The sequence below is a fragment of the Anser brachyrhynchus genome (assembly GCF_964034855.1).
Source record: "Anser brachyrhynchus genome assembly, chromosome: 27".
Lineage (NCBI taxonomy): Eukaryota > Metazoa > Chordata > Aves > Anseriformes > Anatidae > Anser > Anser brachyrhynchus.
The window spans coordinates 616354-643445 of record NC_137720.1 but is presented as its reverse complement, the minus strand read 5'-3'; the positions used below and the strand labels follow the sequence as shown (position 1 = coordinate 643445).

Here is a 27092-nt window from a genome sequence, read left to right as displayed (position 1 = left end):
CGGGGCGCGGCCGGGGCCGGGGTCGCGGCGCCTCCCGGAGCGCGGCGGGACGGGGCCGCGGCCCCCGGGCGCCCTCGGCCCGGCTGGAGGCGGGGGGGGCCCGGCGGTAGCGGGGGGCGAGGAGGAGCTCCTGGTCCGCGTGCTCGCGTTCCCCGCGGGTTCGGGTTAATTCTGAGCGCGCTTCGGTTAATGAGTGACATCAGATCGCGCTGCTAAAGCCCCGTTTATCAACGCGTCTGTCAGACGTCAGGTTAGTGCTGAGCGCTAACCAGTGCCTGCGATCGCACACGTTAATGATTCACAGCGTAACGAGCTGCAGACCTGCTGCTTTCCTGCTCACAATCCAGGGGTGAGCTCGATGCGTTCTGCGGAAGCTGTCTTAAAACTGTTCTTGTCTGAATCCCAACCGATAGCAGTATTTCAGTGGCTGAAACCTGAAACACTTCTTTTACAGCCTCTCTGTGTAACACCTGTTCTGTGCTTCTTTCATAACACCCGGGTTGCTCTTTGACTCTGGGTAACACGTATCTTAAATCAGAGTTTCCTCCTTTGACCGCTAATTAAAAGTTATCTTTGCTACGGAGATTGAGCACTTAGTCTTGATGTGTATCGCCTGTTTAAAAAAATGAAACCTGCAGCACCTAAAAGCACCTACAGAAGGCTGCTAGGCTTTGAGAGATGTCTGTCTTCAAAAACTGGAAATCCTGTCTGAATGAAGAAACTAGAAAAGAACAAACTGCTGCAAGCTAAATTTAAATAAAAGAATAAATAAAGGAACAAATTGTTAAAGACAAGACAATAATAAATCTTTTTTTTTTAAAAAAAAAAAACCTTAATGGAAGATGAAACCATATTAAGAATATCAAATGAAATTCTCGTGTGTTTACTGTGGAGGGAAATGGGATATTCCCGTACTGGGACTTTCCGTAACAGAGAGATGTCTCAAACTTTCAAGTTAAAACTGGCAGAAAAGATTTGAAATAAATGCATGCAATGAAGAGCAGAAAATTGCCAGAGCCAGATGATGCTCCTTAGGAGTCGTAAACGTGAGGCACTAAACAGGAGTGTGGTTCTGTTCCTTAAGTCGTTTGTGGAGCAGAGGGATAGAAGGTGAAGAGCATGGTGCCCGCTGGACGGTGGTGCTGGGCTCCAGCAAACCGGCAGCACCGATGGCTGATGCCAGCACGCTGGCTAAAGCCATGGTGAAGAACGAAGGTACCGGGCGCGTGAATAAACGCTGCGTAGTGAGTAGTGTATGTTCTTTCTGTGGGAGGAAGTCCGTTTAGCTTTCAAAGGCTCTCCAGCTGGTTCAGTGACGTGATTTGGTGTAGCTGGGTTTTCGGGCAGGCTTTCGGTGAGGTATCACCAGGCACTGAATCGGGTGCGGGTGGAGCTGTTGCGTGCCGGTGTTGCTGGTGGAAGGTGAGAGCAGAATTCTCCTGGGGATTACGAACTGGCTAAAAGGTAGAAGCGGTTTTCTCAGCAGAAGGAAACTCCTGCTGGTGTCTTGCAAAGACCGGTGTTACTAGGCATAGTCATTCTGGGCTTGTGCACTAAACACTGGGTTGAGTTGTGTAAAGAGAAGTAGCATTTTTATGCTGATTTTATGTAACTTTTGGAACAAATCAAATTCATGCTTCAGATCCAGCAGTTTTTCCATACTAGAACATATTGCAAGCTTATTTACCACATCAGATGATTTTGGCAGTCATTTTCGGTGTTAGACTCAGTGTCCTTAAATGCGGTATTTTAAAGCAGACTATTTTTCTTGTTGCTTTTTTTTTTTTTTCAATTGCCACAGTAGCACTCGGTGGAAGTACTCCAATTAGGGCATGTGTGATGAGAGCTGTTGGCAAGGCGTTCTCAGAGAAGCACCACGACTCTGGCTTTGGCTTCCCTTCTATCCACAGCGGCCCCGGGGTGGTCCAAGCTGGCTGACCCGAACGGTGGAGGTGGCTCCACGGGCACCGATGGCTAAGGGGCTGTGGGGGCGGTGGTGTGTGGTGCTTGTGGGATGGCTGAATTCTCAGAGACCCTAGTTGCCAGACTTCTTAAGGTCCCGTGTTCCATGTTACTCTCCAGCCCCAAATGCTGTCTTTCGAATGCGCTGCAAGGCAGGGAGAGCCTCTGGCAGGCAGCGCGCTGCTTCTGGGTGACCTCTGCATCGGGCCCGTGCCGCGTCCTGCTGCCGCCCGCCTGGCAGGGAGGAATTTGTCGCCTCATCCCTTGATCTTGGGGAGAGTGTGAGGCCTTGATGCTCGGTGCCTACATCTACATCTTAGAAGTGCAACCTCAGTGTTTGAGAGCTGGCTCCATCTTCTCGGTGAAATCTGGTGCAGGTGTCCCAGTGGCCTCTGACAGCACGTCAGGAGCCTGGACGTGTGCTTTATTTTGAGCATCCTTCGTTGAAGGCAGCAACAGCTTTAGTTGACAGCAGTAAAATCTGTCTGTGATACTTCTAGCAATCTCATAGAAAATTTAAAATGGAAATTTCAAGATGCTGTTTAGTCTTGTTTGATAAGACACTTGAAAGATATGAATGCTAAATTGAACACCATCTGTTAACTGCACATCACAAATGAAGGACCATTTTGTTGATGAAGTTCTTCCTTCCCTCTCACTCTGTTCTTCCTCGTGAAGCAGAACAAGACCAGTGTGCTGCAGACCGGGGCTCAGTGCTGGTGTCACAGCCACGCTCTGGGCCGGGGCCGCAGGCGGTGGGAGATGCCCAGCCCTGGGGCTGGGAGCCCCTCGGCAGCAGGGGCCGTGCAGTGAGGCCTGCAGGAAGGCTGCTCTCGAGTTTCCTGCCAGTATTCCTGGACCGATGTCGGGATTGGAGTTGTTCAAATGAAAGTTAGGTATTGCTTCATTCTAGTTGGTGCTTGAGATTACAACCGTGCTGTTATTTTTGTATCGTTGGTCATCTTGATCAGATGAGGAAAAACGGCCGTACAGAGCAGTAAGGCTCTTTGTGCTACGTGGTGTTTGTGTGTACGTGCATGCGTGCTAACATGAGCAGGCTCATCATAATGAGCGCATCTGTATTTTAGCCACACTTGTTAAATGCTGGTTTCAAGCTAATCACCTGCTTATGTGCATCCAAACGATGGCTGCCAGGTGGCTCAAGGACCTTCCCTGTCCAATGTCACTTGGATTAGTACTTGTATTAGCCCTGTAAGCAGCTGGCACTGTTTCTGATTTTTTTATTCGCATTATGGAAAAACCGAAGCATTTTGCTTGCAGTAAGTCAGTCCATCATCTTTCCGACTGCTCAGCTCATCCTGTAAATGTACCGACTGGTTGCATGCGACATTCAGGTTTAGCCTGAAAAATATTTGTACGTGAAGCTGAGCTTACTTGCTAAAATACTTAACAATCTCACTTTGAATGCGTTTTTTCTTTATGGCAGCATGGTGGCTAAAATGCATCAAAAGTAGGTTGCAGACTTAAAGTTGTAAAGCAGCAAGCATTACTGGTTATCTGCAAGTTCCTCCTTCTGGAGCCTGAGTTGCCAGATACTATGTAGGAAGGAATGTGCTTTCCTTCCAAACTAAGGAGCTTCGATGCATAAAGCTACTCTGTGGCAATTATTATGGTTTCATGTAACTAGCATCTGGGAAGAAACAAGCAGAGTCATGCTGCTCTTCCACTTCCAAACCCTGTGGAGTTTTGTCCCTTGATTATTGGAGAACGGATATCAACTCTGTTGTAACTAAATTGGTCTGTAATCAAGAAACGCAGTGAGCTTCCAAATGATTAAAAGTCCCCTTCAGACTATCTTTTGATTTATTTTTTTTTTTAAAGTCTCGGTGCTCCTGAAACTACTAAACCTTGATTTCCTATGTGTTTATTTCATAGCTGACTGTCACAGCTTCAGCTGTGATTAAGACTTTTTCTCCAGCGGGGGCATTATCGGTGACCTCCACTGGGGATTCTCTGACATATGCAGTAAGTTCAGTTCAGGTTAGGATATATATTTTTTTTTTTTACCAGATGGGGCTTTTGGAGGACCTCCCCGTTCACAATCATGGGATCTTTTTCGGTCCTTTGCCCCCCGGTGCGGCGCCAAGGCGCGTTGCTGCTGCGTGCACTCAGCCAGCCCGCAGCCTCTCGATGTCCGTTGCGGCTTCGGGTCTGTTGCTTTACTCTGGCTTGTGATGCGTTTGTACAGACAGTGAGATGACCGACGGGTGGATGTAGAACTCTGAAGTTCTCGGTACCGAACTAATTTGGTTTTTGTGTCAATATCTTTCACTAAATCATGTAACGTTCTCAGGATATAGGAATCTTGAGGATATCAAGGCCTTACCTAACCAAAATGCTCTCCGGATCAAAGTCTACTACAGATTTACCAGAAAACAGTAAGATGCATTTTCTCACGTGACTGTGAAATTGTGTAGTAATTAATCTGTGAAGTGCCCGTTACCAAAAGGAGTGGAGGGAAGCGTTCAGAGGCCAGTTGTGCGCGGGGTCCTTCCCCTGAAGCCGGAGGCGTGAGATGACAGTGCAGTGACTCAGGCCAGGATGCGGCGCTTCAGACATAATACTTGCAGCTGAGTACGTAAGATTGATTTACATTTTCTTTTGTGCTTGAGGTAGGCGCTGAGCCTCTGTGTGGGGGTAAACATTTGCATGTTTGGCAATTAAGGCAGAGAGGAGCGCACACAGCACTGAGAGGCTGTTTTCACAAAATCTGATGAATTCTAAATGTGCCGTGTTAAAACAGAGATCAGAATACACACTAGGATAATTTTGCCTCTCTGAGGAAAGGCATTACCCTAATTCTGTGTTTCTCTGAAAGCTGGCAGTAGGCCAGCTTGGTGATTAAACAGACCAGTGTGTTACTGTGCTAGTCCGGGGAGATGAGGAAGTCGGCTCGGGTCCTTCAGGCTTCGTGCACACCGGGCAGTGGTCTTCTGGGTGCTGGTCTGAAAAACGGTCCCTCCTGTTTGAGAAAGACCCATAAAAAAGAAAAGGTTGATTCATTTTACCACACTTGGAGGTAAAAACATAAAAAATAAATATACATGTTGTTCCCTATAACAAATGTGTAGGGTATCTCAGGTTAGTGAAAGTGGGCAGAAGACAGATGTGCTATCTTTATAAAGAAACCTGAATAAGAAACTTTCAGCTGGGCGATGTCACTTTCGTCCAGCATTGGCAAGAGCAATGGTGCATCACGTAGCAGTTTGCGAGAGCCACCTTGCACTAAAAGCTCTTAGTTTGCATCTCAGGTGTGTGGATGCAGGGGACCATCAAGCGCTTGCCAAGGGATTGGTATTAGCATTAGTATGTGTATGTAATTTGTAGTCTTGTTTCTCCTATTCATCTTTATATAAACATGTTATTCTTGGCATAGAACGTGCTGCCATTCCCTTTCACATGCTCCTTTGTTTAAATCTCACTGCAATAAGTACTGTGATTTCACTGGCTCTCATTATTCTATTCTTTCTTAGCGTGTTAGTTTCAAATGATAACGAGGCCTCATGTGGTTTTTGCTACTGTGCTGCTTAACACCATGGTTTTAATTTGTACTTTTTTGTTCCCTTCAGGAGAGCCATTCTGTTCCCTGTTTGTTCGCTGATGTCTCTCAGGAGAGACCTGGCAGAACAGCACAGAGTAAGACCAGCATTTACCTTGAGCTGGCGGAGGAGCCGGTAGCGCAGCGTCTGCTCTCCCAGTTTGTGAGCTTCAAAGCTGCCACCAGTGTCCCTGTCTCCTCCTTGTGGGGCATGGGAATTACACTAGAACTGAACAACTGAGCACTTGTATTCCAGTTATTCCTGGAAGGAAAATTTTCTTATTCAGGTAGACAGCTTTGATTGAAGTTTTTGCACATATGTTTATTGGTTGCAATAAGGAGAGGGTTTTTTTCCTTTAAAAAAAAAAAAGAAAAGCAGCTTAGGTTTACACGTTGGCATAGAACTAACTTGTTTGAAATCCTTGAAACTGTCCATTGCCACTATTCTACAATAGCAGGAGACTTTATTTTCTATGTGAATGAAGCCAAGAATGAAATAAAACGTGAATCTTTGTTAGAAGCTGTGATTTCAACTACAGATTACTTCATAGTTCTTGTCTAAGTATTGCTCTTGAATTCCTGGCTGGCTTTAATGAAATGCTAGTCAGTTGTAGAAAATGGCTGTCTTTTTATTCTTTTTATTGTCTTAGAAGATTCAATTTCCTTAATTTTTTCAAAGAAGTTTTTTTTTTTTACTTTTAGAAGGCGCTTCAAAACAAAACTGTCATTTTAGAATTTTCCCAAAATAAACAAGCTGTGCTTGTTTAACTTGCTTTGCACCATGCTCCTTTATTATTATAACATCTGCTTCAAGATATTGTTCTTTAAAATGTCTTAAAAATATAAAAAGGATTATGCATTCAAATTGACAGCTGAAAAAATTACTCTAGTTTTGATTGTTGCTCTGCTTTAAAGTCTTTTGAATTCATTCTTCTGGTTCTTGTTTTTAATTCAAGATGCTTCCTTTTAAGAAATATCTTATAATGTTCATGGACTGTGAGTTAAATTGCACATTGTTCCCTGAATGGGAACAGTTTTCTTCTTTAAGGCAATGGTATTCCTGGTAGTACTGGATTTGGATTAAGAAAAATATGAGCACTTTGTATTTGAGAGTAAATTCCTTATTTAGTTCAGCTGAACAGGAGGTGAGAGGAAATGCAGTGGGAAGACTGCAGATTTGTATTGATCTGCTATACCAGTCTTCGAAACCAGAATTCTCCATAATTCACCTTCTCTGCTGCTGATGGGTATTAGAGTCTGTGCTGAATTATTCTGGTTTGGGCCCTTAGTGGGTTGCGGTGGGAATGGGACCAGCTCCCAGGTGACATGCGAGCAGTAGCTGAATATGTTGGGCTGGCTTCCAAGCTCATCAGTCTTAAAATCAAGAGCGTATTCTTCTGGTGGAAAGGGGAGTAATCCAGCAAGGGCGCTCGTCTGCGTGGTAACAAGGAGATTGTTGTCAAGGCACTGAGGGAAGAAAGGGGTTGCTACTGTGGGTGCTGCGAGTGCAGGGACACTGGAGTTTAATTTTTCCATACTAGTCAAAACCTCTGTACAAGCTATACTAATTTGCATCAGTGCTATTTGATGCGAATTTGGGTGATTTAGTTCAGGTGTAGCTTTCAAGATGAAATAAAATCATAGCAATCCTTTGTTCAAACTTATGTCACCGTGCTTTTGTCATATACAAATGCAATGTATTAAAGTAATGATCTTATGTGGAAATGTAATTTCATTTGCAAAGCACACCAAGGCTTTTAGATACGACAGTGGGCTTTCTCCGAGTGAGCTGTCAAAAATGCTTGCTTGAAGCTATTTTTCAATATGTATGTCTCATGAGCTTGTAATTTTTTTGTGAATTATTGGCTGCTTTTAATTGAATGTAACTTCCTCAAATTGAAAATCACTAGTGTGTTTATTATCAATCCTGTGTCGCTCTTCAGTTGCTGAATAGTAGTCTAGCTAGTGTAAGTTGATTCATCTCATGAAAATAATTTACAATATGGAAGTAATGCGTTAATTCCTTTAAGCTCTGGATAACCATCTCTCTTCAGTTACCTGTATTAAAAAAGTAAAACTTGAATTCCAGGTCTGTCAGATCATGGTACACTTGAATATTGATTTTTATTGTGTTCTACTTCAGTGCTGCTTCATTACTGGCTTTTGGTAATAAATACAATCAGACTAACAGCTGATGTATTATGAATATGGATTGTGGATGCTATATAAGTATCAGAATTATCCTCTTTTTTTGGTATGGCTGTCTATAAATGTTGTTTCTACCTGCATGGTAATTATTCTTTCAAAAAGGTGGTGAAGACAATCCATGAGGTTAATGTGATTGTATGTGAATTACCCATTACTAAAGTTGTCTTCTTGAACCCACTCCACTGGGAAAGAGAGAAAATGCTTTCTTATAAATCCAGACTAGCATTGTCCTAACGAGAACCTAAACCAAAGGCTTACTACAGCAGCGGTTGCCAGAAAGCTCCTACGTGTGTGGTGTGCTCGGTCGGCCGGGCCGGGCCGCGATCTGCCCGGTACTGCTCGGAGGAGCCCAGCAGCAGCCCCATGTCCGTGGGGCGCCTTGGGTCTGGCAGGGGCACGGCCGGAGCAAGGCGCGAGCGGCTGTCGGAGCATGGGGCGCTCGGAGGGTGACTGCTCGCCTCACCGCAGATAGCCACGGGTAGAGGAGATGAGAAGAAAAGGATCGCCGGCCGCGTGGAAAAAGCCCTATGCCGTGAGACAGAGAAGGGTGGAAACAGAGCATGAAGGAAACAAATGCGGGGAACGGGAACGTGCAGTGTAGAAGAGCAGGACTAGGGGTTTGTTGCTCCTCTCGCAACACAAATAGAAGGAGGTAAGCGACAGCAAATAATTGGTGATAACAGAAAATGCTTTTACAGGTGTTACTGTGCCTAGAGCAGCCACTGAAGTAGGGTTCATCGAGATTCAGTAATTGTTTGAACTTTGGCTAAGCCTTGTAACGTTTACAGCTTTACTGACTTGTACATGCTAATTCAGAACACTGTACAGAAAGGCACAGATGTTTAGCTTTTTTCTTATGATTCCTGTATATCTCCTGCTTTGTTTACTCTTCAAAGTGAAGACTTGGGAACACTTCCCTCCCATGCACTGTTATTCACAACTTCTTCGTTTTGTCAGCCAAGTGGGAGCTGTAGAAACTTGTGGGATCCCCACACATACGGACACGTCTGTGCCTGGGTAAAGTTCTTGAAGTGCACTGAGCAGAGAGCAGAGCCTGGCTGCTTCTGTGTCGATGTTTTAAAACCTGTTCCCCAAGTCTTGGGGCTGGATCACAGAAATGTCTGTCAGAGTCGCCCAGAAACCACCGCAGCCCTCAACATTCATATGTGTGTCTGAGGTTTCCTGGGTGAAGTGGGGATGTGATATCCTTCCACCTTGGTTTTGTTGGAGGGGCCTTCTGTAGCTGCTCAGGGCTGAGGGGCAAGGGCAGCCTGGGCGCAGGGCCCCAGGGCTGCAGCAGGCCCCAGGTGTTCACCTCCCGGTTCCTCGTCCTTGGTGCTGCCCGGCTGTGGTGCTGCTGCAGGAGCCACGAACCGGGCTGCAGCCTCGCAGCACCCGGGGGCACTGTGCAGGGCTGCTTCTGGCAACTGCCCCAAGACTGTGGCCGGTCCTGTGGCGGAGAGGGCAACCCCAGGTGGAGACCTGCCTGTTTCTGAGGGTGATTTGTGAGGTTTGCTAACAGGAAGTAAAGAATAGGAAATTGGATTTATTATTTTTTTTAAATAAACTAGCCTTCTTAAATGATTGTTTAACCAAATGCATGTTATTGCATCTGGAAAATATGAATCTGAGTGACATTTAATCCATCCCGTATTCTTGGCTTGTAGGTTTGCAACATTCAGTAGCTGTCCGCAGGCTATTATGCGTTTACATAAAAACACTTCTAGAAGTTCTTGATTTAAGATCCATCACAGACTAAACGTTGAAGTCACTTGAAAGAACAACCATGATCCCCTCCTTGCCCACCCAGCAAACAACCCACGTGCATTTTTAAGCCTGGCCACTAGACATTTCACTTCTTTGTAGTGCAAATTTGAATAAAGATCTCATGTCATGGAAATAAAAATGAATGGCTGGTATGTTCCAGTGTTGTTTACTTTCTGGTAAGCAAATTCAGTTTAAGGTATGCAACGTCTGCCACTATCTATGAGCTATGAAGAACACTGAAGGCCCTTTTGGATTTTACAATGTAAGGCAGGAGATCTCTGCAGTCATCTGCCAAAAATTGCCCTGGAAAGCAGCTATAGATACTTGGTAGTGTAGCCTGCACATCAGGCTATGAATGTAGAAATATGGAAGAATAGATTTAGAGCTGAGTTTCTACTGAAATGTCCCCAGTGCCTTTGTCAGAGGAATTTTGACAAAGCGTTTAGGGAAAATTGCATTTCCCTTGGACTTGGATCATTTCACAGTTGTGTTTTGAGAGAGTTTCAGCGTTCGTTACATTTTGGGATTCAAATTGTGTCCCTTCTATTAAGGACTGCTTTAGTATGCAGGGGAGGGCATAGTATGTGATTTGATGCAGACCAGTTTGCCAGGATTCATCTGCTCGCCATTTGAAAGGTTCATCAGCTTTTGCATGTTCTGTGGGCATAATCAGGGGTGGTTGCACTGGGGCCTGCGGTGGCTGTTGTGACCAGCCCCGGGCTTTTCCTCTGTGGGTCTGTGGCTGCCGATTTCTCCCTGCAGCACTGTGCTGGAATCCTATCCAGCTGCGGCCTACGGGCATCTTCCAGGTGCCGTCTTCCCCTCGCCTTGGAGAAGGTGCGGGGAGGTGGGACGGAGGGTCTTCCAAAGCCGTCTCTCTCAACCTGTGGCAGGCGGGGCGCGGGCACGAGTGCTGCGCTGCTGCGTGCAGAGGGAACGTGGTGTGGAAATGCTGCGCTTGTGCTGGGGCGAGAAGCATCTGCCCGAGCCCCGGCTCAGCTGCAGCCAGGAGCACTCAGGTCGGACACGCCGCTGCCGTGCCAGCAGATTGCCCGCGTGGAGATGGGAGCGGCGCCCAGTAAAATATGCAGCAGTTTTGTGCTTGGCCAGAAGAAACATGTTTGTAAAAAAATCTTCTTTCATGTTGATGATGAAAGAACAGATGAGAAGAAAAATTCCATCTGAAGTAGCTGCTTAATTACGGCTTGATATGGTGATGTAGTTTATCAAATTAAGTTGTTAGTGGAAATAATCTTAGGGTAGAAAGTGTGTTTGCTCTAGAGCAGCAACTTTCAACTTGTTCATCTCTGTGGGTTCTTCATTATTTTCTAGTGTCACCAAATCTCGTATAGCAAAGTTAAGCCCCTTTTCGGTCTGTTTGCTTTACTGAAACGTTTTGTGAACACTGCAAGAGTCACTCAGGGAGTCTCAGTCTTCAGTGGCCGTGAGCTGAGAACCCCTCCTGCCGAGCATCTGTAGCGGAGAGTGGTGCGGCCGCTAACGACTGACCAACGTGGTCCCAGTAGAGTTTAAAACATGGCCCAAGGTATTTGGATCTGCAATTAAATAGATCTTAGGGGATCTGCAACGTTCTCTTAACTCATGAAATCAGGCTACTGGAAGAAACCAGATAATTAAACCAGTTCTACTTTTTGATATCCTAAGAAAAAAATAATCTGATTCAGTGTTAAGCACAAATAAATTATTTGTGTAAGATCCTGGAAAATAAACTTCTTGTAGTGGTTAAGACTAGTAGTAAAAGTTAAAAAGAAATAGACAAAGCAACTGATGAGCAACTTTGTGCTTTTGTTTTGCATAATGTTTTTAACAAAAGTTAAAGATAGCAAAATGAAGTGTAGCTAATCTTTAGATGACTAGCTGGTTCGCTGTCTCCTTCAGTACAGAAAGCCCCTTTAAAAGGCATTCTTTATCTTAAATAGTTGCTCTACTTGTAGTAGTCTTTAGAAAAAGTCATTTGTATAGTGTCTTGCCCATACACTGCATTCTGAAAGGAAGAAGTGCATAGGAGGTGGGTAGTGTCAAGAGTAAAACTTCAGTGAGCGTTAAGCAGGAAAACAGATCAAAATAGAAAGCAAAAGCGCCTGCTTCAGTATAAATTTTCGTTTTTCCTGCAAGATTTAGTGGAAGATCGCAACGTAAATACAATCGAAGTAGGAATGAGGGCTGGTTTATTCTGTTTGGCACATTTCTTATGTTTGCACAGCTGGTGGCCTACCAGCTTCATCCTGCAGCTGAATTCAGAGATGCACTTATGTAAGTTATTTCTTTTTCTGAAATTATTAAAAAAAAAAAAATATATATATATATATAAAACCATTGACAAATAATTTGAGCTCAGTGTAAGTCAGCATGCTGATGAGGTATTTTTCTACTGTGCTAAGTGATTTGTATGAAAAAGTCTAGACATAGGTGAATTTTTAAATAATTTTGACACAGTTTTTGCTGAAATAAAGAACAAGAACACCCAAATCACGTAAGCCTTCCCCCTGTCTTTAAGATTTCATTGCCAATAGATGCAACTTTGGTTTGGTTATAGGCCAAGTTTACAGTGACCTTCTCCCAGGCTGAAGGTTTGCTAACAGGCAGAAGCAGAGTTTGCTGGCACTACTCATTAAATCCAAGAGGATTAACGTTCAGTTTATTTCCTCTAAAACCACAAAACTATCAGGAAATAACTAAGCCCTAAAGTTTTAGGTCTGTAGAGACGATTTCCTCCTAATGCATGTACTTCAGAGGAATTTCAAAATCCCGTTATGTAAGAGGGAAGCAGGGTCCCACATTAATCCAGGGGAATGATGTTTAATGGCTTGTTTTGTCCTTTATTGGTCTAAAGAATTCCTCAGAAATCAGCTGACCAAAAGTGCCAGTGAAGTATTTTTACCTCTGTTGCTGGAACTATTACTGCTCAGTAATTTCACTAATCTTCTTTGCAGTGAGATTAGATTGTAAATGCTTTGATGCTGGGAGAACTGTGTTTGTGAAAACAGCTTGGTGCTGTGGGTACCATCAGGTGGAAGTGCCCATGTGTAAAAAGCTGTGTCACTCCATTGCTGAGTAATATTTTGAAATTTGTATTACCCTGACCGTGCTTCACATTTGCAATGTTTTTGGAAGATAATGTTTGTAATGTGAGCTTTAATGCAATGTATTTGGTATATGACAAAAAATACAAATGACCTAAGCTTGAAGACAAAATTGCTATGATTATATTTCAGGTTGAGAGCTAGTCCCTGTTGTGTAAAACAGTTTTGTATGGATAAATAAAAATTACTCTGGTCCATTATTCAAGATCTGACATCTTCAACTGCTACTCATGTATGTGGTTTTTTTTCCTGTTTTAAATCACTTACTGTAGAAGTATTAATATGCTATATTTATAAATAATTTTAAAATGTATTCATTGATAGGTATGAAAGGTTGACGTGTCTACCTGACTTGTGGTTAAACTTCATCAAAAAGCTGGGATGATGGCCAACTGTTTTATGTGATGTTTTGATGGACAGTTATGTCCTTGACAGACCGATGTGCTATCAAACCCTAGTTTGTGGCTCACTGAAGGGCAGCAGGAAAACTGTTTTTCTCAGTGCAAGGCCTGAAGTATTGCTCATGTAGTGAAATTACTGACTATAGCAATTTGCCTCTGAACTGCAGGCTTTCCTGTCTGCCCTACTTACTCAGTGTAAAAATACCTAATCTTGTGGATTTTATTTCCCTCTCTGTAGGACAGCAGTGAGTAATTACTGTTCTCCAGTGAAGGTAGAGGTGCTGGAAAAGTTTAATTAATGCCCATTAGGAGATGTTACTAGCACTTAAATGAATTCATTAGGGTAGGACACTTAATGTTCATAAAAACAGTGAATAATTGCAGGGGACTGTATGGTTTTATATTATACTGCATGTTATATCTTTTTGTTGTGCTCCATTCTCCAAAATATTTCAGGACATCTGGATCTCCCTGAGCCAGTAACATCTTTTCTAACTTATGTAAAGTGTATGGATTCAAAATGAGTTCTGGGTTTTGAGCATAAATCTCTAAATTTCTTTCTCTGTTTTGTCACTGTGCTACCGAATAACGTAAGGGAAAAAGGTATGTTTTCTATTCAGCCTTAAGGTACCGTTGCTGCCACTTAGTTTGGTGTCTGATTAATACGAATCTTTCATATTAATCTTTCTACCTTTGTAAATAACTTGCAAAAGGCAGTGGGAGAGTGGTGGACTACTTGTCTTCTGCCTCAGGGTCTCTGTATCATATAAATATGAGTTTAGGTAATCTACAGCCCACTAGTACAGATGCATTGTGTCACCCACATGTAACCTCGCATGTAAATGAAATGATGAGTGAAGTGTAGCAGTTTGAAAAGCTGGTTAGGTGCACTGCGGTTACAGCTCGGGTTGCATTTGGTGTCTTCCCGTAGGTGGATATTTATAAGGCCTTGTCTGTGTCAGGGTCTGCTTTGGGTTTAGTGGAACATGCACATTTGTGGTTTGAACCTTCAGTAATGAATATTTGTAAATTACAGATAACTTGTTTTGTTGTAACAACGTTCTTAGTACATTTTTTAGATATGAGCATGGATAAGTGATTTGCACAGTTCTTAATTTAATACTGGTCATGTAGCGGTCATGTAGTGATTAATTGCTTGATGTTTCCTGGCACTTTATCTAACTTTGCATTAGATCTCTTTTTTGTCTGCTTGCATATGATAATGAATGCATTTGCACACTGGCCTTTTTTTCTGCTTGTGTTTCCTAGACTATAGAATTTCTACTATCGCGTTACTTCTATTAGAAAAATTGTTTGCGTGAATTTTGAACTTTCTGTGTTACCTTCATTTTGAAGAGGGTAAATTCCTAACTATTATGCGGAAATTATGGTACCTGTAAACTCAAGTTCAATATCCAGCAGAAATTACCAGAAAAAAAATCCACCTTTCTAATGTAAATTGAAGTAACTTGATGTGAGATCCAAGGGAAACTGGAATCTATTTGTGATCATAGACATATAAGAGCCTTGAGAGAACATTGGTACTGGAAGACACTTGCTTAAATGAAAATCTTCATCCTCTCTCGTTCTTGTATTAAAGAGAGCAGATGCTGTTACAGGACAACCACCAGAAGAATCAGTGAAGTAAAGCTGCTTCCCAGTGTTAGTCGTCTGCCATTGGAATTGTGAATTCCTTTCTGAAAAGAGCATCAGAAATGTTTGTGCTATTCAGATGGTTCCTTATCTACTGAGATTTGGAGCTCTCTGGTGACTGGAGATCACTAGTACTGTGCCTGTAATTTGGTTTGATTTAATAAACTGTGATTAGCTGTGAAACAGTTCTGATTTTAGCACAAATTCCAGAAGAAAAAAATGGCAACATGAGTGTGTCTGTTAGGAAGGGGGAAAGTAATGGTTTTCTCCTGGTTCATCCATAGGCATGGAACTACGCTGCTCAGGAACAAACACGAACGTTTATAGAATTGCTTGTGAATGGGCTGCTATTTAATATATAGTGCTGAATGCTATGTAAAATCAAATTATTTCAACATTTTTGAAAAGTGTGAGGGAAGACATTATAGTCCTGGAAGATGACCATAAACATAAAAAGTCTTAGGCTAAGAAAATATGTATCAAATAACAAAGGAGAGACGGAATGAGCGTGAGGGGATGCTTAATTGCAGAATTGAAGGGTCCAAGAATCTGAATGTTGGCCTTTGGGAGCAGACCGCTGTTCAGACAGTGAGGAGTAGGACTGATGCAAGTAGCACATCTGTCAGAGTACTCAGGGATCTTGGTGGTCCCTTCTGGGGCCAGGAGGAGCCCCGTGCTACTGTATCCTGTTTTGTTTTTTTTTTTTTTGGTAACCTCTCTATCTGTCTGTATTTGTACACGAGTGTGTGTAGTACATCCACAGGGAAGTTTTCAAGTATTCAGAAACTACCAACCGTTCTCTGCTTTTTCTTTCAAGTTAAGAGTTTACTAAAATGGAATATTCTTCCATTCAGTCATCAATCTCTGATACATAATGTGGAATGTCATACTGTAGGAACAGTAAAAGGGTTTTTACCCGAGGAAGTTCTTTCTGTGTTTTTCTTCTTGCACTGGGTGAAGTGCAGGAAAAAAAAAAGAAAGACTTAAATCAATTTCTGCTTTGTTGAATCACCTTCAGGGGGCATACAATTTGTTCTGAAATCATTATTTGTTGCCTTTTGGCAAATACATCTGATTTTTTTTTCTTAATTGAACTATGTTGTTAAGAGGTCTGTTGCTCTTTCTGGTTTGTAGGGTTTCAGAGATGTTGGATATTAAGGAAACTGCAAAGGAAAACTATGCCTGTTCATGCATGGTAACTTCTATGCTGTTCAGTATTTACAGTTATTACTTAAGCATAAGAAAACTGTTTAAAGTTTGTTTAAAAACAGAGGAGAGAGACGAGTTTTTCTATTTCCAGAATTAATCATTATGGGAAAATGGGAAAGTAGTTTTAAAGGCTTGCTGTTTTTTTAGCTTTTTAGTACCTCAAAATTTTTGAAACTGAATTTTAGTAAAGTATACCCACAGTATGGGACCTGATGTTTTGAGAGAGATTTTAAGACAGCCACAATAAAAAAAAATCCTACACAGAACCAAGAAACTCTGCAAAAGAGTTTATGAAGAGAAAATGGAAAATCAATATTCAGCATTTCATAGCAAAAAAAAAAAAGAATATATAAAAGATGTAGAATTAAAAAAAATAATGAGGAAGTGTTTTTTTTTTTTTTTTTTTTTTAAGGCAGTCTTTGACAAAAATTTGAATCTTACCTGAGGAATTTAGAATTCAGACATGCACTGGGCCCTTACTTCTGGCAAGTTGCAGTGATCTCGAAAGATTTAGTATTCGCTGTTGCCTGGAAGTAGAGGTTGTAAATGCCAGGTGTGCAGATTTTCTTATATTTAATAACTATGTGGAGATAAAAATAAAATCTGCTGTTTAAGCAGAGGATATTTGAAATATTGCACTTTAAAATTTATTCTTAACCTATGTGTCGGTCATGGATTTTTTTATAACAGTAAGAAATTAGGCATTTGCCTCTTTTCAGGTATATTCCTCCTGACACAGTAAACCCCTCCACTGTGCACAGTGTAAAGAGGTGCTGAGCTTTCGCAGCATATATTGATGTCCATCGTACCAAACACATACAGCGTTGATTTCACCTGCATGTTCTGACAGTGCCTTCAGGAAAGCCCAGTTAGATTCTTATTAAGAATTTAAACTGGCAGACAAAGAAAAGCTAGTCTTTGTTTCAGCACATTATTTATTTGAACAGCAAGACATCTGTTTTCTTCTCTTTGCTGTTTCTGTATAGCTGCCAGTAGGGACTGAGCTGTGAATTTTGGAATTCAAATGCTTTTGTTTAATAACAAGGAAGTACTAGCTATGCAACTACTCCCTGATTATGAATCGATATGATGAGTAAAATTAGGAAGGAAGAGAAAATTGTTAGGAGAAGAAAGGTAGGGTGTTTTCTGGGGCACTTACTGGGGCATTGCTTAGTCTTGCAAAATGCCTGACCTAAAGCTGTTGCCATTTTGAAGCCGTGGTTTCTGTGCCCAAAGTAAGTCCTGCTGAGCTTGCCTGAAGGTTGTCCCACGTCTTTGGTGTAACTGCCCAGGTCGATGGCTTTTAAACTTGCAGGCTGGCATTTAGTCTTTGTTTTCATGCATCAAATTCATTCTACAGCCAAATAAAATGGCAACTTGCAGTTTTTTGGGTATTTTTCATCAGGACTTGTCCTTTTGGCAGATTTTGATCTGGGTAGTGTATTAATTTCTGGTAAAAACTGTATTTACCCTCTTGCATCTTATTTGGATTTCCTGCATATTTTCTGCCTAAGTATGTGAACAGATGGAAATTTCTTACAGCCTTTGAGGGGAAAAAACCTGTCAAGTAGAGTGACTGTATTGGGGAAGTAGTGGCACACGTGTCAGTGTTACGAAACAGGGGACAGGGAACTCTGTTTAGATTGCTCCAGAGGCCCACAAAGAGTTATTTGACTTCTGTGAAGAGAAATATATAAATAAACCTCCAAATTCTGTACCTTTCTTGGTACCTTCGATTGCTTCGGAGGAGGGAAAATGAGTTCCTTTGGAGAGAGCCGAGGCGGGTGAGGCCTTGTGAGCCGGCACAGCGGGCAGCAGCCAGGCCTGGGCTCTGCGCCCATGGGCCCGTCGTGCTGGGCGGCCTGACCCCAAAACGGAGAGGTGAGCTTTTGGCCCCTTTGGATTTACTGTGCAGCTTCTGCCATCTTTAGTGAAAACAGGATCTCACCCGGTGTATTTGGTTTGTTTTCACCTTGTAGGTGCAGCTGCTAATGCTTTATGATTGTGTCCCTTTTGGCTGCCTTTCCTCAGCCGTTGTCAAGGTGCGGGCACAGCTGCACAGCGCTGCCTGCCCATCCTGGCTGCCTGCGGCCGTCGGGCCTCAGCTCTGGGGCATCTTGAGAAGTCTCGCAGATAAATGGTGGTTCAGAATGTTTTTACTGACATCAGGATAGAGCCAGGTGGAAGTGTTTCAAATACAGCAGAAATCCACTACAAACTTTGGAAAACAACCGTTGTCAGGAAAGAGTGAATAAGAAAGAGCAGCCCATTAACCTCTGAAGGGATTACTGAAATTACAGGAAATATTCTGAGGATTGCTGTTAATATTTCACTTCATTCTGGCCTATGGAGGTGGCGATAGTTGTGGATTTTTTTTCCGTGTTCTTCTCTGTAGTTCTGCCATGCTTAAATAGATATTACATAGATTGAAATGCAAATTTGGTACTAAAGGTCAACTAAAGCTGGAAAGCAGTTACGGCAGTTCCTCCAGTTTGGCATTTCTAATAAAGGTGGCAGTGCTCTTTTGACTCTGTTCATTTCAAGACCAAACTCAAAATCCCACTTCTGCCATGCTGTTTGACTGGCTGCTCCAAAGCGACGCCTGGGTGCTAAGGTCATGGTCTGGAGGGATTGTACAACTGAAGAGGCTGCATTTAACACTGTCCGTTTTTGACAGGAGGGAGAGATCAGCAAGGCATGAGGTTCAGGCAATGGAATTTTTCCAGAGGTGATAAAACCTTTGGAGCATTCACAATTCAAGGCTGATTTTTATTTGTTTATTTATTTTAATCTTGAGTTCATTTGTCTTGAGAAAATAGTGCAAGTAAATCTGAAAGTAAATAGTGCAAGTAAATCTGAAAGTACCATGTACAGGCTCTGAATAAGGAAGCATTTTAATAAGTATTTATTGTGGGTAGCAGAAATATCTGCTCTGTGAAAGACCGTACTCTGGCAATACTAAAGCATTTCAAAGAGATTACTCCAGAATCTATATGGTCAGACAAGGGTGACAGAAAAGCAAATGATGCAATAAATATAGGAAAAGACTACTGTGCTGTCAGTTTTGGTTTTCCTATTGGGGTGTATATACATAGCTGCCTTCTGATTGATTGTGAATTGAGAACAGAAATTAGATTTGGCTTTGCCTTCAAAGCTGTCTTGTTATTTGAAGTGCTTTCTTATGAGAATTCCATTTCTGTGTCAGTCTTGAATTTAGTGAGCTCTTTAAGCAGATATAAATGAGTCCAGCCTTTGGAGACAGCTGCATGAAGACGATGATTGGCAAGCTTCCCGAACTGAATGCACCACAATCCAAGAGCTAAGCTCTCTCAATGTGAAACTTTTATGATTGTAACTGAATGACCCTTCCTGTCGCATAGTCTATACAAGCATTACTATTTTGTTTAAGACATCTACCATGTGTAGAACTTCTGGAGGCAAAAATTAAACTGAAATCAACTGGTGAAAGTTGATCACCGATGATCTAGTAGATAATCATTCACACAGTTATTTTAGATATCTGCCAGAGATCAGGTTTTTTTTTTGTTCTCTTCTTTAGGTTTTAATTCTTGTTCACTGCTGCTACGTCAATTTTGTGGCCATTTATTGTACACAAAGAAGGGAGAATGAGTGGCTTGGAAGTTGCCAGTAAGTGAGGTGATATGTTGCTATTTGTATTTGACTACAGTCATGGGTGATAAGGACCTTTTAAAATCAGATTGTTTAGGTTGTATAAGACTTACATAGCCTCATTCTTATGATAGAAAGCACTAGGTAAAAATGAAAGTGACAGTTGTCTTACTGTGAAATTGCTGTCTTTGTTCAGCCACTCTTCTTCAGGTAGTTCTAGTTTAAAGATGTTTTCAAGTAGCGGAAGTTTGTTCTGAAGATAAAAATAATTGACACTCGTACCATGTTTCCTATGTAGAATGACCCCTCTATAAATGAACGAACGCTAACACAGCTTGCTAGAATTTAATCTTCTGTAGAACTGATCTGCGTCTGTGCTTAGAAGGTTACGTAGGTAGTAATGAAAGAGTGAGTTTTATTTAATGTTCATAAGTTTTGTTTATTAAAGCCAGATTTATACTTTTAATGAATGGGTTACTTGCCCTTTTTAATCTGCCAGTCTCTCAAATTGCAGATGTTCTGAAACTTTATAGCAGAAATACTTCTTAAAAGATTATCTGGTAAAAGTCTCCCTTTGGAAATCTTACAGGTCTTTCTTTTAGCTTCTTTTGATAATATTTAGCAGGCAAAAGCGCAGATGAGAGGCAGCAGCTAAATCTGTTCAAAGTCGCTGAGCACTGCGGGCCACATTCTGTAAGGTAGGCAGCCGTGCCGGCGGTCGCTGAGGGGGCTTGGGTGTTGGAGAGGAGCCGCTGCCACACTCTGCAGCAGGCACATCATCGAGGCGGCTCGTCCTGGCGCTGCCCGTCCGACGGTGCTGCCGCTGGCTGCGGGTGCAACACCTGCTGCGGCCGAGACTGCTCGGGAACGTGAGGCCGCTGCTGGGAGGGCAGCTTGCACGATTCTGCCTCGTGCTCTCCTCCTCCGCTGAAGTAACCTCAAATAAATGCCTGGGGAGGGGGTAATGAGAATGTCTCTTACCTGCTGTCTGTCTGCTCTAGTTAGTCCTTTCAGTCTGTGAGACACACGCACTCATTAGTAGTCCGAAGGTTCCAATATTAATCACCATTTGTTGATAAACTCATTTACCACTTTCAGCTTTCACATGCTCTGTTGAGGCTGCTTTCTTAGTAACTCCTAATAGATAAGGAAAAGCAGAAATGCTGAGAAGCAGATGTTGCATGACCAAGTACCCAGCTGTGCATTAACAAAATGAATCTCATGGTGATTAGTTAACAATTCCTTGGCAGTCAGAGGCATATGTAAAACAGTAAACACAGCATGAGGAAATAATAATAATAATAATAAAAAAAAAAATTAAAAGCATTTTCTGAGCTTAAAACATTGGCAGCATCAGTTCAACCATCTGTGTTAGTGAAGAGCTGACTGTTGTGGGTAAGTCATACCAAGGTCAGTTGAACTGACTTAAAGTCCTTAACCCTTTGTTAGTAAAACGTAACGCTTCTGTTTCCTAAGCATGAGGTGCATCCTCATTTGAATGACAGAGTGACTGTGAGAAAGGGAAAATAAGTACTGTAGAGTTTTTACTTGCTGTTAGGTAAAGATGTTTAGTTAACACCAGCAAACACAGGAACTGACAAAAAGACAGGCAGCCACCTGAAGTTAACTTGTGAAGTTTGAGGTGAAGTCCGTGTTGCCATTGTTATATGGGTGAGCGCGTGTGAAGGAGGAAGATAAAGATCGTTACGACCTTCTGGCTATATATATAGCAGAGCTGTGGCTGCAGGTACAGTAGTCTGTCCTCTGGAATATTTTTTTCTGCAGTGCCTTTTATTTCTCGTTAGAGAAATGATTTAGTTTGCGCTAGTCTATGAATGTTGCCACCCTTCCATTTTTACCCCCTGCACCTGTTTTTCTCACGGGTTACTCATCACAGGTTATAACAGTCTGGAGAGCAAATTTATAGCAAGCTTGTAAGTTGCTTTTAAGCAACTTCAGAAACTATAACACTGCTTTTTAGCAGTTGGGTATGAGGGAATTTATTAGGTTGAAGAAGTATTTACAGAAATCTCTGAATGTTAGTTCTGAATTACATTTCTCTCTAGAAAAAGGAGAGAGCCTTTTGTTTGCATTGTTCAGAGGGTATGGTTTTTAGTGTCAGCATTTCCCCAGACATGCCAGGTTAAGATACTGCTAAATTTGAGCATTTCATTGGAATAACTGTGGAAGAGAACTTCAAAATCCTGGTTTAGAATAAATATGCATTTTCTAATTTTTTAATGTATTTTGAAATGTCATAATTAATGTGCTGTGTGGTTTGTGGTATTAATGGGTTGCGTAATTACTTACAACTTAATTTTCCTCCCTGCAGAAGCACAGAAATCAAGTGGTGACAGCACAGTACTGTTGGTCCTTCTTAGCTTGTGTTTGGCTTCTGCTATTGCAGATATCTTCTAGTTATTGTCCAGCGGTGCTGAGGAACAAATGAGATTCCACAATAGCTACTTTGGCAATTTGCTTGATCTTTAGATGTGTTTTCATGCAAATAGATTATGGGAGGAGAGTGCTTTAGATTTTAAAGTTAAATGAAGGAATTAACCCATGTTTTCGGAGTGTGGTTTTGTGAATCAGACATACTGAGCATGTTGCACTGAAGTCCTGTGCACAGTCCACCTGGAAGTTTCCATAGGTACAGATTTAAATTGAATCAATTGCTCTAAGGGACCCTGCTTGGGCAGGGGGCCAGCCCGGGTGATCTGCAGGGTCGGGTCCCTTTGACCTCACCGTAGCGCGATTCTGTCAGCGGGTGCTGGCAGTGGGTGCTCACGGCAGGAGCTGACCCCAGGTATCTGCCTCACCTCGCCTCTCCCGCAGCACAGGTGGGTGGCAGGAGGGAGTAGGGCTGTATCACCTGCCTGCGTTTGTTAGTAATTCCAGTTAATAGGCCGAACTGCGGAGGCGAGTGTGGAGTCGCTTCTGGCGGCTCTTCTGAACAGGCAGTAGCTGTCAGCAGCAATGATGTGCACTGCTCCCGACCTGCTTTGGAGGTCACGAGTCAGCACCTTCGGTGTAATTGCACCGGGCTGACTGCTCCGATCTGCGCCTTGCATCGTAGTTGGACTTCTGCAGGGAAGTGTTGTGCTAGGATGAGCTAGGAGTCTGTCATATTTCAGTTCTTGTTTGTACTTTGCTAGAAAGCAACGGAATCCCAAAAGCTGAGCAGGTCCTCTTTGCTGGCATTTAGCTCTTCTTGCATGCTCTTTCCAGAGAAAGCAGTATTTCTTATTTAATTGAAAATCCTGGGTGCCATAACTGAAAATAAATCATAGTAAATGAACAGTGATGAGATAATAGGATATACTGTGTGAGGGATAAGATAAATTCCTTTCATTTTTAACACTGCACAAGGATCAACGCATAGAGAAATGTTCTTTCCTTACATGATTACTTTGACAACATGCTGTTAAGATCATAAACACAATTTTCCTTGCAGAAGATGTTCAAAATTAAGTTAGAACAAATTCTAGTTCACTGAATGAAGTCGGTGAGGTTTGTGAGGGTGATGGGTGGCTGTGGCTGCTCCGGGGCTGAGCTTTGAACCGGAGCAGACCCCGGTGAGCCTGGTGGCACGGGCCCTGGGCTGCCTCCTGGCTCTGCCGCTGCAGCTTCCCCCATAGACGTGGTGCCGAGGAAATGACGGAAAGTGTTCGTGGCTGAAGTCTGCATACAGGTGAAAGAGAGAATTGCCTTATTTCCCAGATTGGAAGTATTTTGAAAGATGCTGGTAGGTCTTGTGTTTTTTCTGTCTTTTAGGTTACTGTTAGTAACACTGTGTGGTTTGGATACACTTGCAATAAAGCTAGATAGTGGATGTTCAGTACATTTGCAGAGGCATTCTGGGGAAAAAAATTTAAGTCTTTTTGGATTCCTTACGGGTTTGACTTAACTACAGTTGACACTAAATGCTGCTTTGTAGGTTGTGTTTTGAGAGGAAGTCTTTTTCTTATTTTATTTTTATGAAATTGGTATGACTTAGGCAATCTAAAAGTTGCAGTGCTGTTTATGCCAGAACTTTAAAATGTCACCGTTTATACTTTCCTCTAACCGGCTTGTTTTTGCAGAGAAATGTGTTGAACAATCTGTGAGAAACACAAACCTGTTTCCTTCCAACCAGGCTTATGTAAAAGAGGACATCTATAAGAAACACTTCGCAGCCTTCACTCCTGCGGCAGCGCGTGTTGGCTTTCCGTATGCTCAGTCTCCGGGCGGTTGTAGGGACTTTGCTTTGGTAGATGCTCTTCGCTTCTTACCAAGAGTTACAGTACACGCTGGTGTATCCTGATCCTTAGTTGCTGTGGCAGACTGAATAACGCTTCCCTCAGTTCCAAAATTGAGAGAAATGTGAAATGTGCGTGAGTCAGGCATTAGTGTTAGTAATGGCCAGTGCACATCTGGAGTTAAAGGGATTTTGCTGAGTGTACACGTTAGACAAAGGGAGCTTTTTGTGGGAGGTGTTGTTGTTGTTGTTTTCCAATTAAACTTTGAGATGTCTGTAATCAATACGGCTGTGACCACAGCACGTTTGTTCATTTGATGCAGAGGAGGGCTGACCTAGAACTTAACGCTGATATTTTTAAATTCCTGGGAGTCCTTGGGAGCGCAGCGAGGCACCGCGGTGTTCTCTGGAGCTTGAATTTATTGCTGCACTGCCTCTCTCTGGCATAGCAGCAGCTATCCTTAGGGAATGTCACAGCCTGTGCTTTGAAATGCTGGGATTTCCTGAATTCCTTGAAAAGCCTGTCTGAGAAGATTGAGTTCTCTCCCATCAGCCGCGTTGCGGCTCTGTTGCTTGCCACATGAGTTGTGGTGGGTGCGTGGCAGGCAGACCCTGCCCGTTCTGCGCTTGTCCGAGCCCAGGGCAGTGCTCACAGTCTTGCAGTCGCTGCCCCCCTGGCCCTGGGGTTTGGGTACACATAGCTTGAAATGGGCTTTATTGGTTTAAAAGTGAGGAAGAAGACCAGAGTGTAACAGATGGAAAATAAGGTAGCTGCTATCCCTGTCTTTTCAAAAAAAAAAAAAAAAAATTGTGTAAATGGCTCTGCTCCACAAAGGTCAGTGATGAGTGAGGAACAATTGGAGACAGTAGGGAGAGGAAGCTGAGAGGATGAAAAATGCCAGTTTTGGATGCGGTTCATGGTGATTCTTCATTTTTTGTGGCCGATCTGATCCCAGTGTGCAAAGCTGAACTGTACGCGAATAGTTTTTTTGTGGTAAGAGAGCAAATCTCTAGCCCGAGTTGGTATGGACAGAGCTGTCTGTTCAACAAGGAAACGTAAGCGGCATGAGCTAGCTTGTGGAAATGGACTGGGCTCTCAACGAGAACAGCTGTGTTAAAGCGACGTGAAGCGGGGACGTTGGGATGGGTCTGGTGTCCCCGGGCTGCCGTGGGCTCCGGGCTGAGGGCAGGCAGGAGGGAGCTCGCCCTGCTGCTCGCGGCCGGAGCCGAGTGGCGAGCTCTGCGGCGAGCTGCTGCTGGCTGCGGTGCTGAGTCACCGGAGGGGTTTGCTGTGTCTCAGGAGAACAGAAACACGGTATCGCTGTCAAACTCTGCTCCGCCAATCTCCAGACTGAAATAGGTTAGTGGGCCTAGAAATTATGCACAGTATAATTGCACGTCTTGCTTCCTATGAAAAGCAGGCTAAAAATAAGCCTGTATATTATTTGAATAAGTTCTAATCAGAGCACGCTGGGAAGAAAAAAAAAAAAGGAAAAAAAAAAGTCTTGGCATGTGAACATGTACCCTTCTGCTGGGAAAACAATGCCAAGTCCCAAACAGATTAAATCGCTTGTGTAACACAGAGCAGCTGCAAGGACATTTTTCTTTGGGGACATGACTGAAATGTGTCATTCTATAGAACTTCACGCTGCTTAAGCAATAAGATATGGTATGTTATATATATGTCTGTATGTGAAATGTGACGCTCACTTAGGGCAAACACCAGGGCAGACAGCTGTTGCCCAACGCTGCAATAGGTTAACCTGTAAAAGTGCCCTGTTTGGAATCCTTTCTTAGGGTGGGCTATTTAAACAACACTCATTAAGTGCTTGGTAACTTTAAATTTACACATCAGCTGCAGGTTATCAAAGGGAAGAATTAGCATTAGAACAGTTTTGAGACAACGCTCTGTTCAGTTGTGTATGTTAACTCTGCTTTCCAGAGCAAATTGTTTCCTTGCAGTCTCAATAAATCATTTTCTCTAGTGTGAATATACTAAAACCCCACACATTGGAAATTTAAGGAAATGAGTGGCAGGTTGTTTATAAATTGGGAAAAACAAGCCACAGCTATCCTGAGGAAATTCACTTCTGTCTGGGTGCTTGTCTTTGCGTATGGGGTGGGGGGTTATTTTATTTTATTTTTTATATTTTTTAACGTATTATTATAACCTCTAACAGCTACAGAGGATTCTGATTTTGTAGCTCACAGTATAAGAGTAGCAGCGACAGATACTACTCCTGCCAGACAGCCTCTGTAGGTGTAGTCATTTATGCACTGATTAAAACTCAGCAAGAGATTGAGTGTGTGATTAGGAAGCCTTAATAAAGTAGTCAGTGCTATTATTAGTACAACCCAGTATTATAAAATTTTTGAACAAGTTTGTGTATTACCAATTCTAGTTGTTGTGATGTCCCATTACGTTTCTGTGGCGTGCTCCTTTAATATGCTTCAGCCCTGTGCAGTGTCACCATACAGGCTTCATCAGCAGCACGATCCCCCCAGCGCATCGCATTCTGTCCTGCTAATTGTGCCTTGTATTCACCTTCTGTGGAGAAGTCAAAAACCTGCCATCTCTCACGCTTTGCGTTTCTGTCTTTCAGAAGCGTAGTTAGATCTTGCGAATCTAAGTTTTGCATTGTGAGGTGTTTCAAGCTCTCAAGCTGTGTTCATTGATCTTTCTGGATATCCGTGTAAGTCCTTTTCTCTGTTTCAAACCGGACAGTGACAGAGGCACTTTATCTGGATTCTTGTTTTCTGTCATCAGTGCGAACGCATCTTATTTGAGATGGAAATCATGTGCCATTTCAGCAGATGAAGTACTGTGGGGACTGCTAAAAATGAGGACAGGAACAAGCAGAGCAGTGCTGGAGGCGAGGGAAAAGGGCAGCTCCAGCAGTAGCCAGAGAGAATCATGGTTTTTCCCTGCTGACCTGCAAGTACGGCTTAATCTGGTGTATGAACAGCAGTATCTCAGGGGTGACTTTCCGCACAGAAACTCTTCCACTGACTTTTTGCCCCGCAACCATCTTGTAGTATCAAAATACAAAATACTGTTCTGAGAGCTGGGAGCAGTAGGAAAGATGTACGTCTTTGCTTTTAGGTATTACCCTACAGTAATTAAAAGCAAATTCTCTTGAATTGTGGTTGTTTCAGAAAGTTGTAAAACACTCTATCTTTCCCATGAATGATGTGTGATACATGCTGCCTCCCAGTAAAGTGTGGGAAGCATCTTGAGAAAAATAGAGAATTAAAATATGTATTCAAATAAGAGCAAATCTTTATAAATAGGTGAAAGATTGTTGATCTGTTCAGGGCTTTTTTTTTTTTTAAAGAAAATACGAAATCAAAGAGAGAAGAAA

At 42.6% G+C, this 27092-nt stretch overlaps 1 protein-coding gene and 1 long non-coding RNA gene across 4 annotated transcripts in view; both read left to right on the top strand.

Moving 5' to 3' along the window:
• MAGI3 (membrane associated guanylate kinase, WW and PDZ domain containing 3) overlaps positions 1–27092 on the top strand; it is a 73261-nt gene that overhangs the window by 700 nt on the left and 45469 nt on the right. The window lies entirely within an intron of this gene.
• Positions 1–27092, top strand: LOC308183218. Its single transcript, XR_013942344.1, has 2 exons — positions 1–4557; positions 5553–27092. It is a non-coding gene; the product is annotated as an uncharacterized lncRNA (long non-coding RNA).